The sequence below is a fragment of the Giraffa tippelskirchi genome, chromosome 6, assembly GCF_054371585.1.
Source record: "Giraffa tippelskirchi isolate mGirTip1 chromosome 6, T2T-mGirTip1v1.2.pri, whole genome shotgun sequence".
In the NCBI taxonomy this organism is placed as follows: Eukaryota; Metazoa; Chordata; class Mammalia; order Artiodactyla; family Giraffidae; genus Giraffa; species Giraffa tippelskirchi.
Window position 1 is genome coordinate 123,205,001 of NC_137280.1, and position 8,051 is coordinate 123,213,051.

Here is an 8,051-nt window from a genome sequence, read left to right on the forward strand (position 1 = left end):
TAAATGCATAGAGAGCATCTTTGGTTATGCTAAACTGTGTGCTTTTTGCAGACAAGAGCTGTGTCTGTCTTACATCCCTTGTGCCTAGAGCAGGGCCTGATATTTGGTAGCTGTTCAATAAATATGTGTTAAATGAGTGAACAAATGAATGCATTCCTAAATTAAGTTATTTTATACAATCCAAATTCCATAGTCATTTCCACTCGATCCATTCTATGAAAGAAACCAGTTTGCTTAAAAAGAAATTGATATTGCATATGTAGAGATAAACATCTAGAGAGAGCTATCCCAAAATAAAACAGTAATGATATTAATGGTTGAAAACAATATGAGATAGTACAATAATGGGTGAATTTAATTTTCTTCTTTTTACTTGTGTGTTTTCTAACTTTTCTACAATGAGATATACATACCAAAAGAAGTTACTATACACAGGTATGCTATATAACTATCCTAAATTATTTTTATAAATTTGCTTTATATGCCTCTTCCCCTTCCTAAGAAATAATGATAATGATAAATAATGTTTATTAAGAAGCTGTTGTGACAGTATGGTCCTCTGAGAAACAGACATCAAGATGAGATTAGGCATGCAAGAGATTAATGGGGGAGCATCTGTGAAGGATAAAGGGAGAGGGAGCTAGGGAAGATGATGAGAGTCTTCTGACTACAAAGCAGATTAGACAACCTGGCAAAGGAGATGGGCAATAAGGGAGACTTGGGTAGAAAGAGCTTCAGACTGAAGTGCAGTTCTGAAGAAGTCTCAGCCAGGCTCACTGACAGTCCTGAGCAAAGGTTGGCCATTCAATCAAAGAACAAACAAAATGGGGGGAAAAAGAAAGGAAAGAAATTTCCATGGTCAGATAATTTTTTGTAATTAATTAAAAAAAGAATGAACAAAGTGTCATATATACAAAACACAGAATATTATTCAATCTTAAAGGAAAGGAATTCTAACACATAACAACATGCATGAACCCTGATGGCATTATGCTAAGCAAAATAAGCTAGTCACAAAAGGGAAAACACTGTAGGATTCCACATACATGAGAGACCTAGAGTAGTCTAATTCATACAGATAGAAAGTAAAATGGTGGTTGCCAAGGGCTTAAGTTGAGGTGTGGGGGTGGGGAATGAGGAATTAATGTTTAATGGGTATGGATAGAAAGATAAAAAAGTTCTGAAGATGAATGGAGGTAATGGTTGCACAACCATATGAATGCACTTAATGCCACTGAATTGTACACTTTAAAATGGTTAAAATGATAAACTTTATGTTATGTGTATTTTACCATACACACAAAAATAGCAATCCCATATTGGGCAAGAATGGCCCAACTCCAGTACCCCTGCTAGGTTCAGTCGTAGGTTGAGAGAGACCCAGAGGATGCATGGCCTTGGTGTGGATGCTGTGATAGATCTTGAAGTCAATCAGCTCTGCTCACTATAGGAGTTTTCGCAAAGGGAAATCTGAACAGCACATCACATGGCCACCGTAGCCACAACTGTGTAATGCCTCTGGACTTCAACTGCCTGGGTTCAACACCTAGCTCTGGCACTTTCTTGTTCTGTGACCATGGGCAAATTACTCAGCTTACCTTTGTGCACCTCAGTTTCTTTATCTATAAAAGGGGTGATGATATTAGTTCATACCTTATAGGGTATTATATAAATGAGCTAATATATGTAAAGTGATTAGACCATTGCCAGTCATAAAGTAATGCTGTTTGTATTTACTAGTATTCAGTTCAGTTCAGTATCCTGAAGCAATTACTGTGGTATAGGCTCTCTGATAAAGAGCTTATTTGGTTACTTCCAAAGAGCCTCCCAACAACCTAAGAGGTAATATCTCTCCATTTAGAGATGGAGAAACAGGCTTGGTTGGGTTACACAGCCGATCAGAAGTAAAGCCCTGAGGTGGTCACTGTTGGCCCAGCTTGAGTTCAGACAATTACTGGGCTGTATCCTGATCAGCCCTTTGCCTGAGATATTGGCTGCTGCTCCATTCTAAGACAAGGGTTCCCTCTTGGCCCTTGTCCTCAAGGATAGCCTCTTCAACATCATTATCAAACCTGCCATCATCTTCAGCATCATCAGCATCATCCACAGGCCTTTATTAAAAGCATCTAATTACACATTCTACTGTTCTGTATTTTAGGCAATAATTATACAGACTTCTAGGAGCTTAGCAGCTAAAGCTTGGATGAACATGTTAAGAGCTCCCAAATAGCAGGATAAAGGCACAGCTATAGAGCAACTCACTCCTGGTGTTGTCTCCTTGGGCAGGCAGCTCTCTGAGTCTCTTGGATAGGATAAAACCTACTTTCCTTCCCCCTAGACCCTAGTGAGATAAGGCTTGAGGACATGCTTGGAGGAGTGGGAAGCACTTTAGCTTAGAAGTACAGACTTTAGCTAGCACTTCTCCCAGGCCTCTTTGCTTGATCTTGCCAGAGTTGATAGTGAGAATGCTCCTGTACTTCTCACCTGTGAAGTCACTGCTCTTTTTCACTTCAGGAGTACATGGATAATTAGAAGTAGCATCTTTCTGGCCACACCTTCAGCCTTTTGTTCTTAGTTATCAGGATTTAATATGGTATTATTTTCTGGTTTGGTCCATAGGAATGGGCTGCCTCTCTGCTTTAGGTCTAGATTTATAACAACCCATCCTACTCCTGCCATAAAAATGACCACAGTTTCCTAATCCATATTTCTCTGAACCACATTTTTCTTAGTCAGCAAACATTAGTGAAGTACCTTTTGTGTGCTGGTTATTGTGTTGTGTGCTAGGGATAAGAAGGTGAATGGATGCCTTCCTTGAGGAGCTTACAGATGTGGGCAAGTGGGGTAGATGACAGGTAAACATCTCATTGCAGTACAGGAAGATCATCCTTGACAGAGGTGTGTACCAGGCTTGAATATCTGGGAAGATTTCAGAATTTGGAAGAAAAGAGAGAATAGTTGTAGGGTTAGGAAGGTAGGTGGTGGGGAGAAGAGGAAAGTTGTTCCAGGATGAAGGAATTAGAGACTTTGATTAGTGAAGCAGGTCTAAGGATCTCCATAACCCTCCATCCTTCCAAAGCTCAGGGAATGAATCTAGGAATTGAGTGGTATAAGGTTGGAAAGATAAATTAACACCATTCATTTGTTCAGCACCTACTACATGCCAGACATTTCTCTAGGGACTGGGGATAAACCAGTGAACAAGACAGACAAGGTCCAAGATGTCAGGCTACATCGTTGTGGGAGAAGACAAATAATAAGTAGGCAGACAAGTATGAATAATTTTGGATGGTGACATGTATTATGAAGAAAATACAGTGGGGTGATGGGATAGAGAGTGACTATCCAGTTACTTTAGAGTGGGTGATCAGGGTGGCTGAGTTGAGGCAGTGACTTTTGAGTTGAGACCTGAATGATAAGAAGGCACTGCCATAGAGAGATTTGGGGAAAGAGCCCACCAGGCAGGGGAACAGCTGGTAGAAGAGGCAGATCCCCAAAGGCCATGGAGGCAGGCTAAATTGTTTAGCCTGTAACAAAGGTCCTGTAACAATGGTAAGCCACCTGAGGCAGGGAGTTCCTGCCTAAGCCACATTTTGGAAATCTTACCCTAGTCTCCTGGGCCTCAGCCTCAGTGAAGACACGGGACAACTTCTCCCTACCCTCTAAACTGAAACACCCCTTGATGGACAGGGTAGTCAGAAGGTATTGCTTACCACCAAGTAAAAAGTGCTTTGGTCCAGAGAGCCAGATGTTTGGCTGAAAGCTCAAGGTAAGAGCAAAATGCTGAGGGCAAATGATAGCAGTCGGGGCTCACATTCCTCACCTTAAGCAAATTAATGAAAAGAATAAGGCCTTGAGATCCAAGGGGACCTTGCCCTGTGTACTCCATTATGGCTCATGAGGCAGAGGGAACTCGTGTACCCAGTCTTGGAGGCACTGATGGGTTGTTTCTCAGCACAACAGGCAGATGTCTTCTGCATTCATGACTGTTGTTGGTCCTGAGCTAGGCTATGGATGCTGGGGAGAAGTAGTAATAAGGTGGCTAATTTCGTTTGCTAAACTGGACCTCACTTAAGCCAGGAAACCCCCAAGAAGGGTTTCACTGAGGGCATAATGCCCACATTCAGTAGGATCTGCTGCTCTAGATAGTGAGGCATGTTGTGGGGGGCAGAGTTCACTCTCCTCTCTGTGTCCAGAGACGCTTCTAATAATCCATCTGACCTCATCATTCTCCTGCTTAAAATCCTTTACCAGTCAAAAGAATTTATTAGCATGGCATGATTCTAACCTGCTTGCTTCTCTATTCTCTTTAACCTTGCTGTGCCCTTCTTAGCTATAGCCCAGACTGAGCGACTTCACTTTCACTTTTCCCTTTAATGCACTGGAGAAGGAAACGGCAACCCACTCCAGTATTCTTGCCTGGAGAATCCCAGGGATGGCGGAGCCTGGTGGGCTGCCGTCTATGGGGTCGCACAGAGTCGGACACGACTGAAGCGACTTAGCAGCAGCAGCAGCAGCCATATTGAACATCTTCCTTTCCTTCAGAATCTACTATGTTCTGTAGCCTTTGTGCCTTTGCACACTATTCCTTTGCTCTGGAATGCCCTCCCTTCACCACCAACACCCCAGCATTGTTTCCTTTCTTTTTTATTTTTAAATATTTACTTATTTAATTTAGTTATCTGTCTGTGCCAGGTCTTAGTTGAGGCACCACCTTTGTTGAGGTATACAAACTGTTAGTTGTGGCATGGGGGGTCGTTTCCTGACTAGAGATTGAAACTGAGTCCCCTGCATGCTGAGTGCAGAGTCTTAGCTGCTGGACCACCAGGGAAGTCACCTTTTTTTCTTTTTCCAGTTTTACTGAGACACAATTGACAATCTTCCTTTTCTTTTTACCTACCTCTTTACTTGCAGCTCATCCTTTGGTCTCCTTCATCTTCCCAGACTAATCCAAGCTCCCCTCTTATACATTCTCACATTACTTTTCTTTCATAGCTCATATCACAGTGGGTAATGATATGTCTGTGAGAGTTTTTAATTAATGTCTGCTTCTGACATTAATCTGTAAACACCATGGAGGTGTGTATGTTGTCTGTTCTGTTCATCATTGTATTCCAAGAGCTTGGCACACAAATATTTACTAAACGAATGAATGAATGAATTCACAGGTACTCTTAACATATGGAGATTACTCCCAGCACAGCACTTAGCTCTTTATAACAGTTTCTGTACTTCTCTGTCTCTCCAGCTACCTTGTAAGCTCCCTGAGGGAGGAATGTTGTTTGGCTCACCATGATTTCCCAGTGCTTGGCATACTGTCTGGCAATTAGCCACTCAAAAAATATTTTTGAATACGTGAATAAGTTAATGTATGATGACAAGCATTCACTCATGTTCTCTTATACTTCATTCTTCTTTTTCTTTGGCCACACCCCACAGCAGGGCATGGGGGATCTTAGTTACCTAACCAGGGATTGAACTCCTGCCCCCTGCAGTATAAGCACAGGGTTTTTTTTTAATTAATTGCTTTACAACATTGTTGGTTTCTACCATACATTAAAATGAATCAGGCATAGGTATACATGTGTCCTCTCCCTCTTGAATCTCCTTCCCACCTCCCTCCTACCCACCCTTCTAGATTGTCACAGAGCACCTGTTTGAGCTCTCTGAGCCATACAGCAAATTCTCACTGGCTGTTTTACATATGGTAAAGTATATGTTTTCATGCTATTCTCTCTATTCATCTCACTCTTTCCTTCCCCACCGTGTCTACAAGTCTGTTCTCTATGTCTGCATCTCCTTTGCTGCCCTGCAAATAGGTTCATCAGTACCATCTTTCTAGATTCCATATATATGCGTTAATATACAATGTTTGTTTTTCTCTTTCTGACTTACTTGACTCTGTCTAATAAGCTCATCTCATTAGAACTGACTCAAATGTGTTCCTTTTTATGGCTGAGTAATAGTCCACTGTATATATGTACCACAGCTTCTTTATCCATTCATCTGTCGATGGACACTTAGGTTGCTTCCATGTCCTGGCTATTGTAAATACTGCTGCAGTGAACATTGGGGTACATGTATCTTTTTCAGTTATGGTTTTCTCAGGGTATATGCCCAGTAGTGGGATTGTTGGGTCATATGGTAGTTTTATTCCTAGTTTTTTAAGGAACCTCCATAATGTCTTCCAGAGTGGCTGTATCAATTTACATCCCCAGCAACAGTGCAAGAGGGTTCCCTTTTTTCTACACGCTCTCTGGAATTTATTGTTTGTAGGTTTTTTGATGATGGCCATTCTGACTATTGTAAGGTGATACCTCATTGTAGTTTTGCTTTGGATTTCTCTAATAATTAGTGATGTTGAGCATCTTCTCATGTGTTTGTTGGTCATCTGTATGTCTTCTTTGGAGAAATGTCTGTTTAGGTCTTCTGCCCATTTTTTGTTTGGGTTGTTTGTTTTTTGATATTGAGCTGCATGAGCTGTTTGTATATTTTGGAGATTACTCCTTTGTTGGTTGCTTCCTTTGCAAATATTTTCTCCCAATCTGAGGGTTGTCTTTTTGTTTTACAGTTTCCTTTGCTGTGCAACCACACTTCATTCTTTTTTTTTTTTTTCATAGTTGTCTGGATCTTTATTTATTTATTTATTTTTTATTTTATAAATTTATTTATTTTAGTTGGGGGCTAATTACTTTACAATATTGTAATAGTTTTTGCCACACATTGACATGAATCAGCCATGGGTCTACATGTGTTCCCCCTCCCGGACCCCCCACCCACCTCCCTCCCCATCCCATCCCTCTGGGCCATCCCATTGCCCCGGCCCTGAGCCCCTGTCTCATGCATCGAACATGGAATGGTGCTCTGCCTCACATACGATAATATACATGTTTCAATGCTATTCTCCCAGAACGTCCCACCCTCACCTTCTCCCTCAGAGTCCATAAAATTGTTCCATGCATCTGTGTCTCTTATTCTGTCTCGCATATAGGGTTATCGTTACCATCTTTCAAATTCCATATATATGCATTAGTATACTGTATTGTTGTTTTTCTTTCTGGCTTACTTCACTCTGTATAATGGGCTCCAGTTTCATCCATCTCAGTAGAACCGATTCAAATGTATTTTTTTTTAATGGCTGAGTAATATTCCATTGTGTATATGTACCACAGCTTCCTTATCCATTCGTCTGCTGATGGACATCTAGGTTGCTTCCATGTCCTGGCTATTGTAAACAGTGCTGCGATGAACATTGGGGTACACGTGTCTCTTTCAATTCTGGTTTCCTCGGTGTATATGCCCAGCAGTGGGATTGCTGGGTCATATGGCAGTTCTATTCCCAGTTTTTTAAGGAATCTCCACACTGTTCTCCATAGTGGCTGTACTAGTTTGCATTCCCACCAACAGTGTAAGAGGGTTCCCTTTTCTCCACACCCTCTCCAGCATTTATTGCTTGTAGACTTTTGGATAGCAGCCATTCTGACTGGTGTGAAATGATACCTCATTGTGGTTTTGATTTGCATTTCTCTAATAATGAGTGATGTTGAGCATCTTTTCATGTGTTTGTTAGCCATCTGTATGTCTTCTTTGGAGAAATGTCTGTTTAGTTCTTTGGCCCATTTTTTGATTGGGTCGTTTATTTTTCTGGAATTCAGCTGCAGAAGTTGCTTGTATATTTTTGAGATTAATTGTTTGTCTGTTGCTTCGTTTGCTATTATTTTCTCCCCTTCTGAAGGCTGTCTTTTCACCTTGCTTATAGTTTCCTTTGTTGTGCAAAAGCTTTTAATTTTAATTAGGTCCCATTTGTTTATTTTTGCTTTTATTTCCAATATTCTGGGAGGTGGGTCATGGAGGATCCTGCTGTGATTTATGTCGGAGAGTGTTTTGCCTATGTTTTCCTCTAGGAGTTTTATAGTTTCTGGTCTTACGTTTAGATCTTTAATCCATTTTGAGTTTATTTTTCTGTACGGTGTTAGGAAGTGTTCTAGTTTCATTCTTTTACAAGTGGTTGACCAGTTTTCCCAGCACCACTTGTTAAAGAGATTGTCTTT

At 41.0% G+C, this 8,051-nt stretch overlaps 1 protein-coding gene across 4 annotated transcripts in view; it reads left to right on the top strand.

The window, feature by feature from the left end:
- The window catches only part of CTNNA1 (catenin alpha 1), a 370,505-nt gene that overhangs the window by 160,786 nt on the left and 201,668 nt on the right, over positions 1 to 8,051 (top strand). The window lies entirely within an intron of this gene.